Source organism: Cavia porcellus, unplaced genomic scaffold (genome assembly GCF_034190915.1).
Source record: "Cavia porcellus strain 051 isolate PalLab524CR breed Dunkin Hartley unplaced genomic scaffold, mCavPor4.1 scaffold_8, whole genome shotgun sequence".
Taxonomy (NCBI): Eukaryota; Metazoa; Chordata; class Mammalia; order Rodentia; family Caviidae; genus Cavia; species Cavia porcellus.
This window is the reverse complement of record NW_026947491.1, coordinates 47,417,219-47,425,111: the sequence shown is the minus strand read 5'-3', so window position 1 is coordinate 47,425,111 and position 7,893 is coordinate 47,417,219. Positions and strand designations below refer to the sequence as shown.

At 34.3% G+C, this 7,893-nt stretch overlaps 1 pseudogene; it reads right to left on the bottom strand.

Annotated features, from left to right (window-relative positions):
• Nucleotides 1–5,575: 5,575 nt before the first annotated feature.
• On the bottom strand, nucleotides 5,576–7,602 carry LOC100734376 (splicing regulatory glutamine/lysine-rich protein 1-like; annotated as a pseudogene).
• Between the last annotated feature and the right edge of the window lie 291 nt (nucleotides 7,603–7,893).

The following is a 7,893-nucleotide window of genomic DNA, read 5'->3' as shown; positions in this document are numbered from 1 at the left end:
GTTGTAAAAAGAGAGAGAAAAAAAGTCCTCTAAAGGATACAACTGCAAGTGTGTTTAGGGGTGTTAAATAGATGACCATATTAATGTTTTTGGTTGGATCATTGAACACAACTGTTTACAGTCTCAGTGTTTGAATGTCCACTTTGTATGCTTTGATACTGTGACTTGAACAACTATCTCTAAGATGATAATGTGTAATCTATTAACTGGTGATTTCTTACTGGGTTTGTTTTTGTTGTTGTTGTTGTTGTTTTTTGTTTTGTTTTGTTTTGTTTTTGTAGTTCTGTATTACTTGTACCCTTACACTGCTTTGTTTTATTTTGTTTTTTCTCTTTTTCCTTTTAAATAAAATTAAAAAAGTAATAACAAGGAACCAGCAATTAACAATTCAATGGCTACAAGACAACCAAAAGAAATATAATTTAAGAGTAATAGGCTTGAGTGAAAAAGCAGGCATCAACATAAATAACATTAAAGTCTGTGTATGGAAATGATTTCAAAAACTTCTCAAGTATAGAAGAAGGAATTGATGTTCAGATAAGGAAGACATGTAGAAATCCAGCTAGTCATTATCAAAATAAATCTATACATAGACATATATAATGGTTAAGATCCCAGAAACTCAACACAAGAACAGAATATTAAAAGCTGTTAGAGAAAAGAAACAAATCACCTATAAAGGAAACCCATAGGAATCACAATAGATTTCTCAACACATACCATCAAATCAAGAAGAGCTTGGAGTAAAGTATTCCAAGTCCTGAAACAAACAGCTTCCTACCCTGATTCATTTACCCTGCAAAACTAAATTAATGGAGGAAAAATATACTTCTGTGACAAAGAACAACTGAAGAAATTCAGGACCATCAAACTAACCCTACAAACAATGCTGAAGGATATTCTAGAGAGAACGTAGAAAGACCACATTTCCAGAAACAGCAGCAGAGGAGGATCACTGAGCAAGGCAGACAATGGAATGAAGGGGAAAAGTAGTAACCAATGGCAGGAAAATAGCATGACACATAAGAGGCAGAGAACGTTTGCCATAACCACTAATATAGATGGCTTAAATTCACCAATAAAAAAAGCACAAGCAGAGTGGGTCAGGAGACAGGGTCCATCAATACGTGTTATGCAAGAAACACATTTAACTGAAAGGAGATTCATAGACCAAAAGGCAATGGAAATCCAAAGCTAAGTTTATACATCAGTTGGAACCATAAAATAATTAGGATGCATTTCCAAGATACTTGATGTTTTTCTGAGGTAACAAAAATAAATTTTAAAAAGCAAGAGTCTGTGAGAAGAAAAATTGATAACAAGCACAAATATGACCTAAGAGACAAAATTTATGTAGGATTTTTAGTGAAAGTGTGATGTTAGGAGACAAGTAATAGGTGGGCTAGGTAAGCAGTGAAAAGAGCCAATTCCTGTCAAACTCTGTTTTAGATTAGTGACATAAATCAAGTGATACACTAACATTTTGAGTGGTTTTAGGCAAAGAATGCTTCCAGATGAAATAAAACACATAAAAGTATTTCTTTTAATAATACTAGCTCTCAGTCATACTTGAATTTATATATTTCTAAATATTAAATGTCATGTAGCATACTCTGTAAATTTAACAAAGCCATTACATTTTTCTTTTGTTCTGTGCTGAAAAAAGAAGAGTATAAAGTAATGTGGATGACTATCCAAGATGACATGTGATCTCAAAAGTAATAGGGTATTGTAAGAAGTAGAAAGAAAGGGCTCTCAGGAAGCAAAAGTTTTTCCTACAGGACTATTCCACTTACAGGGCTATTGTTGGTTCTTGATCTCCTTTTAAAAATGGAACCAAAGATAATTCTCTTCTGTAATGAAAAAATCTTCCAAAAGCTTATGGGACTCTGCACTGAACATATGAAAGACATAATATAGACACACCATCAGCCCTGGGTCACTACTATGAAGGCAAATCTACAACCACGTATGCAACAGTATGACTCATGTAGCAGAATTTACAAAGTTTTCTTTTCAACATGATATCCATAAACTAAACCTTGAGGTGCAGTTCCACTAATAAGAAGCATGAGGTACTAATATAAATAATGTGAAAAGTTTGGGCAGGGAATTAGGCATTAGTGGGTCCATAACTGAATGCATTACCAGTTAAGAAACAAAGACTGATGTACATTTATAGTCATTCATTAGGTCTCAGACCTAAAGTGATCTCACAGAGTACAATAACATTTTAAGATTACACATTTCACACATTTCTTCTGAAACTTAGCCTGATAGTTCCAAAATAAACTATATAACATTCCTGGATGCATAGCCTGCAGCTGAATCATATCAACAATAAAATATTCTTTAAAGACCTTCTGTTCATGGGCTGAGAACTTACCTTTGAAAATTTTCTTACATGATTAAAGCTCATGGGGCAATACCATTCAAAACGTACAGTAGTAAGACATTTTGAAATTCCAAAGTAGATTCTATGTGAAATTTTGATGTCCATGAACCCCAAAACCACCTTTTTGGAGTGTGTAAAATGGTGCCTAAATTTGAACATTTTGCCTCATTGGCACTGCCCACCTCCTTGCTTGAAGGAATATATATATATATATATATATATATATATATATATACTATCTAAACTTCTGACTGAGCTCCTACTTGTCTTGACTAAAGTCTTTAATTAAGAGTGCAAAGAACCTATGATCAATGAAGTAAGAGGTTGTTTCCTCACTATATTAGGACCTAGCTTTGAAGTGACAAAATCATGTAAAGTTGTTTCAGTTTTACATGCTTATCTTATTTAATCTTTGTAATCATCTTATTATCTTCTATTCAGCAATATTATTTATATTATCATTTTATTTTGAGTAAACTTTAGAAACAAACATATCTTTCACTTATCCTCATTTTTCAACTACAAATCTAATAGTAGTGTAATGTTTCTCTAGTCTTACCCTAATACAGATTTTATTGGGAAAACAATGCTAGGAGGATTAAATTATAAAAGTGTCATATTCACAAATTGAAGTGCTAAGTCTCAGGGTCAGAATTGTTCACAAAATGAACATAATATCATTATTAAAGTAAAAGCAGAAACTGTATGAAGGGTCTTAGAAGAGTCGAGGCAAATACCCAAAGGGGTTTAAGGAGGGCCCTCTTGAACCTTCTTTGGTGAGAGACTTGTTCTAAGAAGCATAGATTAGAGATGTATACATATATTGGAAAGGTGGATTGAAAAAGAATCAGATATTAGATAGGGCATCGATAGCAGTATATATTCCTCTCCAAGAGAAAAGCAGAGTATGATATAAGAACCTCCTGCAGAAGAAATAGAGGCCAATTACTTCCAGGGAGATGGTGGTGGTGGTCTTGCCATGTAGTCAGGAAATGTTTAAAGTGAATTGTAAACCTATGTCGATAAGAGAGATACTGGGATATCAGCATTACCATGGGCCCATGGAGGATGGACTGGTTCTATGCACACAAAGTAGACTTTGGTGGTCTGATTGTGATGGGCTTGAAGTGCAATGATTTGAGTCAGGAAAATGAAAATAGAAAACTTGTAGATAATATACTGTCACTTTTCCTCTCTAAAATACTTAGATTTAGTAGACAAGTAGCACTAAAAGTAACAAAGATTCAAACATTTGCTCTGTTCTACTTAGATATCATAAATGAGATAGTTGTTGATGTAGGACACATTCCTTCACAATCTTTCTGGGTGCACCCAAGCATCCTGTATCAGAATAAGCTGTTTAGCAGGCAAATATATATGACTGAGTGATTAAAATGACCATCTATATTTTACATAGTAAAGCATTTTGAAAACTTAATGTACATAGTGACAAAAATGGAAAAAAACGAACAATAACTTTGAACACATGATGATGATTAAAGTTTCATTATCAAACCTTGCTTCACTTCTTGCAAAAAGGGCAAATTTTCCCATTCACTACAAAATATTTAATTTTCAACCAAATTATCATGGCAAAAAAATCTGAAGTTGAAACTAAATTACTAATTGCTACTCAGCTTTTATACTCTTTAAAAGTAACAATTCCCATGAGATAAGGCAACTGAGTAGATTCTATTAGATTGCATTAAAACAATTATATCTGATTTTTAATAATATGCTAATTAAAATATCATTTTTTGGAAATACCAAAAAAGTTCAGAAATTACAGGTTGTAATATTGGGGAAAATACAGGCAATGCTGCCATTTTACTCCTTGCATATTTTCTGCAAAACATAAGCTTGATTATGGATGACCTATTTTTTAAATGCAAGTAAGCATATCTTTAAACATAAACAACCTCCTATATACTCTTAGTCTTCCTTTAATGTTCATGAGAAATTGACTGAGAGGCAACAATGAAAGCCACCCAATGTAATCAACTAAAAAGCTTCATTTAGTTTAAAGAAACAAGAATGTGTTAGGAGCTGGGGAGTTAGCTCAATGGTGGAAGCACCTGTCTGGCATGCAGGAAGTCATCAGTTTGATACCGGTACCAACAAAACAAAAAGAATGTTTTTACTTTCAGTTATCACAGAATAAAACTGGTGGTTCCAAAACTGCGTTACTTTAAACTCTGAAGTCAGTCTTAAAAACAGGATTTCATACTTCAATGAAGTAAGAAGCTCTTCTGACCTATCACACACTTCTCTGTGTGTTTGAATATCCATTTAGAGTCCATATAAAATGAGAATGACTACTAATAAAATTCTAGAAAACAGTGTACCACATTGCAGAAGAAACTAAACCTTCAGCTGTGCTCCTGTTGCTGATTTTGAAACCCAGTTTCTCTTTCATAAGGGCATCTTTGCCACTCATATCTGACAAAAAGCACTGAAATAACATTGTAAAGTTGGAAATGTCAAGAAAGTTTTTAAAAAATGCTTACTTTTTTTGGTAAACTCAATAACTCTAATCACTGAATGCTAAAATATATAAGTATTCAATACAGTTGCTCTTTCTTTTGAAAAAGTACAGTAGTATGCATTTTCAGATGCTTTTTAATCCATTTATTTAAGCAATATTAATCTTTTAAAAATTATAAAGAAAAACTGCTGTCCTCAACTGTGAGAAAAAAGAAAACATAATAATGAAAATTTAACACATATGTATATATTTTATACCAATTTTAAATAAATTGTCAAATTTTATATAATGAAATTTTCTTTTAAAAACATAAAACAATACAAAATTTAGTAACTAGCATTTTTTAAAAAGAGCTATTAATACTTATATTCAGTCTTTAGAGATAGTACAAATTTGGATGACTGATATTCACTTATTTGCAGTGATTCTTTGTGAACACTAACAAACCATATGACAAATGTTTCAGCCACCATGGAAAGGCATAGATTTTAGAAGATGAAGAGTTTGGGTAACTTGTGGTATTTTCACAATATATGTGCTTTGTATCTTTACTCAGTAACAAGGTGTACACAAAATCACCTGACTACTAGTTCACTTAATTGTATGCTTTAGTAGATTGCATTCATGCTTACATCTTGTTGAGAAAATTAAAAGATTTGAATTTTACTCCAGTGTTGAGTGTAGAGGTGCCTTAGTTATTTCAGTTTTCTTAGAGAGGATTTTTCATTTGACTGATGGTTTCTATTTTGCAGAACTTTATTTTCTTCAGTCATTGGCATATCTTTATCATCTACTTCTTTGTCCCCACTTACATATGGTTCTTTATTGTGCTTCTTTTTAAATAAAGTGCTATTCTTCTCCAGCTTCTCCTTCCCATCTCTATCATTAGAATGCTTCCTTGTGGAGGTCGAACACTCTTTTTCTGTTCTTTCTCTGATATGGTCTCTTTCTATTTCCCTCTTTTTATCCTTCTTTTTTCTTCTTCCAGGTGATGAATATCTGGAATATTTCCTTTTTATGGTTTTTGATGTTCTTGTGACCTGGAAGAACTCTTGCTTCTCCTCCTGCACCCATTCCTGGGGGAACTACCAGATCTTCTTGAGGTACTGTAACTTCTGGGTGGTTTGGACTTTTATACCTCTTTTTTATTCTGTCTCTTTGGATTGGCCTTTTCTTTTTTACTTTTCTTTGCTCTATTCCTTACCTTTTTGTTGTCTTGATCCTTTGTATTCATGTTCCTTTCTCTCTCTCTCTCTTTTTGTCTCTCTCTCTCCCTATCTTTTTCTCTTTCATTGTCTTTTTCATAGTCTTTTTTTTTTTCACTTGTTATGGTCTTTGTTTTTTCTCTGTTCTTTTACTTTTTCCTCCTCTTTTTCTTTCTCTTTTGCTCTTTCTTTTTCCTCGATGTTTTCCAGGATAACTTTTTGATTTCCCTCGGTTATGGTTTATCTGGGCAACTCCCCAAAACCTCATGCAGTCATGGTGGGGAATGTGAAGGCAACTGAGTCTAGCATTTGTGATTGGTTTGTTGTCTAATGCTGGAATTGGTGGTATGAGTGCTGCAGCCACCCAGGAGTGGGTAAACAGCATACACCACGAGGGAGGAAAGGAAGCATGCTTTTCCCTTTCTGCTCTGTTATCCATGAATGGTTAAACCTTAACTACCACCCTGTCTTGGAGCCAGCTGAGTGTAGACTGAACTCTCCAAGAAACTATAAGGTTAAAAAAAAACAAAACCCTTTTCTTCTTTCATTTTGAGTGCCAAGTATTTTGTCCCAGTAATGAGAGAAAAGAAACCAAGATGCCCTCTCTTCCTCAATTTAGAGCATGTTTTATGTGGGCTCTTGATCTATATCTGTCTTTCTGTTTCAATGTGATCTGTTATGGGATCTAATTCTTTATTTTACCTGCGATCTTTCCCTTCTAGAATGAGATTGAGAGCTACACCTGGACTTTGAGCTAGTGTGGGAACTAGATCAACCATTTTTGTTTCACTGTTCTTTCTGGACTCTGGTTCTGTGGTTACAGAGATAAATGTCTGAGCCTTTGTATCTGCTTCATTACTTCTTCTGTTTCTTCAGAGGCAACCTGAGGTGTCATCTCAGCAAATTTTACTGATGCATTGTTGGATGACTTATTTTGTGTGGCCTGTCTCCAAAAATAGCTCCACTAAAAACAAAGACCTTCAGTGCAGAATTTTGGTCTTCTAATTCCACAAAAGTGAACAGATTTGGCTTAGTTTCATTATCCTCCATCTGCACAAACATCTCTAACTTGTTTAAGAAATTCAGGGCTCTGAGATTTAAATTTTCAATGTAGACTATACTCCTAATTTCATCGATCTTGGAAGGATCTGCATTTCCCATAAGTGGCAAGTGTGGTATCTCTTCAAGTGTTGCAATGTTGGGATCTAATGTGCTACTGGTATATCTTTCAAACTTTTAAGTGAAATATCAAGAGTGGTCAAGGAATTTGGAGTTGGTACTAGAAGCAGTCCTTCAGACTTTCATAGCTTGAGCAGTGTCAATAACAAGAAGACTTTGGACTCCTCTGGGATTTTACCTTCTGCACAGGGAACAACTATCAGAGCTCTGTCAAAAAGAATCACGTTCATTAGATGCTGGGCCACAACAGCACTTGATGGGTCACAAAATTTAACATAACTTACTTTTGAGGAAAAAGCAAGAGATGCATTGTCAGTGTTGTAGTGAAGGGTTGCAGGGAAAACAATTACATATAGGGCATAAAATTTATAATATTATTTTATGATGGTCACCTGGATTCAAACACAAGAAACTGCATGGAATCTGTCCATAACACTAAAACACAGAACATTCAGCCAAGGGCCTGGATGCCACAGCAATGTCCTACATGAGTCCAGCTGAAGACACAGAGCCCATGAAAATGCCTCGCATTAGCCCAGCTGAAGGTCTAGAGCCAATGACAAAGATTCACAACAGTCTGTTTTATGGATCTGTTTTGGGAAGGCCCAAAGTTCAGTGGTGGAAGTCAT